Here is a 3,955-nt window from a genome sequence, read left to right on the forward strand (position 1 = left end):
GTTTAATTACTGTCATACATATATCTATGGAGTTGTAATGGGTCACATATATACATATATATTTATACACATGTATATATACATATATATCTGTGTGATGCACTTTTAAATTTAATCTGCATTACTAACATTTCTCCCCCCCATCACTTTCCTAAGTCTACAACAAAACAATAAATTAAGCCCTGATTTGTAGTGTTTGCCAATTTCCAAGGTGTAAATGCTCACATTGGTCATTTAACAATCAGGTCTCCAAGCCAGTTTGAGTTGGTTCCAGCACACCCCTGCAGGTATCTTTTTTCACTTTCATTTTACTAGCTCCAGTCTGATACTCTAACCTGTCAGGACATTTTTGAACTCTGACTCCATCACACAGTGTTAACTATTCTCCCAGCTTGATGTCCTCTGCAAAACCAATAACATGCCATCTATACAATTTGTCCACATCACTGATAAAAAATGTCAAATAATTGAAGGCCAAGCATAGACCCGATGGGCACTCCAGTGGAGACCTCTTGCCAAGGTGACATCAAACCATTAATAATAACTCTTTGAGTCCAGCCATTTAAGCATTCAGTTCCAACTCCATCTAACTACACTATCATCCAGTGAGTGTGCTTCCCATCATTCTTCTAGCATGAGATGCTTTTTCAAATGCTTTGCTAAAATCTAAATAACTATATTGACATTTCCCCACATCTACTAGCTTAGTAGTAAACCTGCCAAAAAAGAAAATAAAGCTAGTCTGGCATGACCTATTCTTGATGAAACTTTGCAAGTCTTTGTAACCTTTTTTCTAAATGTTCACTGACCCTCTCTTTAACAATCTATTCTGGAATTTTCTCAGGAATTAAAGTCAAACTCACTAGCCTTGAGTTTTCAGAATCCATTATCTTCCCCTTTTAAAAAATTTGGGTGAACATTTGTTGTGTCCAGTTCTGTGGTAACTGTACCATTCACAGTTTTTCAGATATAATAATCAAGAGTTCAGTAGTTGGGGTGGCTAGGTGGTGCAGTGAACAGAGCACTGGCCCTGAATCAGGAGGACCTGAGTTCAAATCTGCCCTCAGACACTTAACATAAATGCTAGCCATATGACCTTGGGGAAGTCACTTAACCCCAGTTGCCCTCTGTAATGGAAATGCAGATTTAAAGATCTTCCCTGCCCCTAGGCTAAAGTGCACCTGAAGCCTGGGGAGGGAGGCTTGTTTTTCAGTAGATACTTCTTGATTGGCCAGTGAGTCAATAAGGTTGTTACATTCTCTGAGCCAGGAGAAGGCTATATAAGCCCTGATGTGTAGCTTTGTTTTGGGACTCACTTTGAGAAGTGTTCTATAATTTGATCTGAATTCTGGGAAGCTGTTGTTGAGAGTCCCCCGGCTTTGAAAAACCCAGAATGTGGAAACCCAGATGTTGACTGGGTATGGATGTAATGGTTGGACAGTTTGGAAATCTGTCTACTTGATGTTTCTGTGTTGATAATTATGCCTGTATACTTTGAGGTTCAGGGTGCTGACCTTTTCTCCTGAACAAGGTAAATGATATATGTCTGACTGATTAAAGGAAGCTTGTTAACCCATTTTGAGTTGCTTTCCTTTAACAAAGCAGATCCAAGAACCTATGTGAGCAGGCACCCTGGGGACACTGGGGTGTTTGCCGCTACAAAATGGCGCTGTGAGCAGGATCTGCAGAGTAAAAGGAAAGTATGGGGACTGGGATAATTGTTTCCCAGTTGTGGTAGCTGTGATTCTGTGGAGCTGTGGAGCAGGAGAGAAGAACGGCCTGCTTGCAGACTTCGCTGAGCTGAGAGCAGGAATGGTGAGCTGCCTGCATCGGGACCTGGGCAGAAGCCAGGAGCGGCTGCCGCCTGAGGGAGGAGAAGGAGCCACAGGAAAAGATAAGAACTGAGCAGCAAAGCAGGGGCACTGAGTGTGTTTCCTGGCTGCTTCCCACAGTTTGGGACCCTGGGGGAGGATGGACTTGTGACTATGTTGGGTGGGATGAAGTGCCTTGGATCCCCAGGGACCCCACCTTGTTGGTTTTGTTGCCCAGCCCCCTCTCTGTGCTTGGAAGCAGGGGCTGGAGCTGTGTGAGGGGAAGGACACTCCCCTCCCCCCAGAACTTTATTTGAACTCTTGTTCTGAATTGAAGTGATAATGCTATGTACTTTGTGTTTGTTTAAGGCCCAGTGGCCACTTTGGTAACTTTAGTTCTAGAGTACCTTGAAAATGTAACCTAAGAATGTACTTTGTGTTTGTTTAAGGGCCAGTGGCCACTTTGGTAACTTTAGTTCTGTACTTTGAAAATGTGACCTAAGAAATGTTCAGTGCTAATTAAAAAGTAAATTGTTGGTGCTATGGGCATGAAAGATCTTGGGGCCGAATGTAATGGAAATGCAGATTTAAAGATCTTCCCTGCCCCTAGGCTAAAGTGCACCTGAAGCCTGGGGAGGGAGGCTTGTTTTTCAGTAGATACTTCTTGATTGGCCAGTGAGTCAATAAGGTTGTTACATTCTCTGAGCCAGGAGAAGGCTATATAAGCCCTGATGTGTAGCTTTGTTTTGGGACTCACTTTGAGAAGTGTTCTGTAATTTGATCTGAATTCTGGGAAGCCGTTGTTGAGAGTCCTCCGGCTTTGAAAAACCCAGAATGTGGAAACCCAGATGTTGACTGGGTATGAATGTAATGGTTGGACAGTTTGGAAATCTGTCTACTTGATGTTTCTGTCTTGATAATTATGCCTGTATACTTTGAGGTTCAGGGTGCTGACCTTTTCTCCTGAACAAGGTAAATGATATATATCTGACTGATTAAAGTAAGCTTGTTAACCCATTTTGAGTTGCTTTCCTTTAACAAAGCAGATCCAAGAACCTGTGTGAGCAGGCACCCTGGGGACACTGGGGTGTTTGCCGCTACACTCTCCAAAAAAAAAAAAGAGTTCAGTAGTCACATCTACTATGTCTTTCAGGACCTGAGGATCTAATTCACCAGGGCCTCATTACTTGAATTCATCAAGGGAAGCTAGATATACTCTTATTATCCTTTTACTTTTATTTGGCATTACCTCCATTATTCATTTTTGTCCTATCCTTTCTTTTTTAGAAATCATTCTTCTTGGCAGAAAAAAAAAAACAGAAGAAAGAAAGAAAGAAAGGAAGGAAGGAAGAAAGGAGAGAAGGAAAAAAGAAAGAAGGAATTGTTGAGATCAGAATTGAGAGAACTGATTCCTATTTAAAAGAATTAACTTAGTCCTCTTTAGCCAATGGAAGCTCTATTGACACAAAAGCATATGGGCCTGAGATTTAGCAAGTAGCTAAACAAAGGCATTGATATAGGAAAAGGACCAGACTAATATAGACAGAAAGCTATACATCCTGTAGGATTATGATGCAATTTTTAGGGTTTCTAATGGGAGTTGGAGATTTAGGGACAAGATAAAGACACAGGATGAGGATGATGGATGACAGAAGGAAATCCCATGACTCAAGATGGGAGGAGACAAGGAATTTTATGGTCCAGGATAAGGGAAAGTTTTGTGGTATTTCAAGATAAGGGGAGACTTTAGGGTGCCAGGGAATGAGCAATTCAACCCTTAGAGCACCTCTGTACTTTAGGGTGCCTTTAGAGGATAAACCAGGGAAAGGGCAACTCAACCTTTAGGGGACCTTTATATCCACATCAGAAGGAAGAGAAAAGGAGAAGAGAGGAGAGAAAAGAAAAGGAAAAAAAGAATTTCAGTTCTATTTTCTCTCTGTTGTTAATTACTATCCCACCTAAACTTTGGTAGCCCAATATTATTCTTACAATATAATACCATATTTTTGTATCCATCTTATGACTTTCCTTTGTTTCTTTTCTTCCTTTGTACATATCTTTTTAAAATCTATCTTGGTTGAGGAGTTCCCTATGTATCCTTATCCCTTTCAACGGTCAACAGTAGCTGTATGTATGTAGTATGT

The 3,955-nt window shown here is 41.1% G+C and overlaps 1 long non-coding RNA gene across 1 annotated transcript; it reads left to right on the forward strand.

Moving 5' to 3' along the window:
* Nucleotides 1-1,241: 1,241 nt before the first annotated feature.
* LOC138168668 (uncharacterized) lies at nt 1,242-2,828 on the forward strand. The gene is made up of 2 exons (XR_011170174.1): nt 1,242-1,531; nt 1,730-2,828. It is a non-coding gene; the product is annotated as an uncharacterized lncRNA (long non-coding RNA).
* The last annotated feature ends 1,127 nt before the right edge of the window (nt 2,829-3,955 follow it).

This window comes from Petaurus breviceps, unplaced genomic scaffold (assembly GCF_028583685.1).
Source record: "Petaurus breviceps papuanus isolate PSGF00001 unplaced genomic scaffold, PetGlider_PUasm1.0 37, whole genome shotgun sequence".
In the NCBI taxonomy this organism is placed as follows: Eukaryota; Metazoa; Chordata; class Mammalia; order Diprotodontia; family Petauridae; genus Petaurus; species Petaurus breviceps.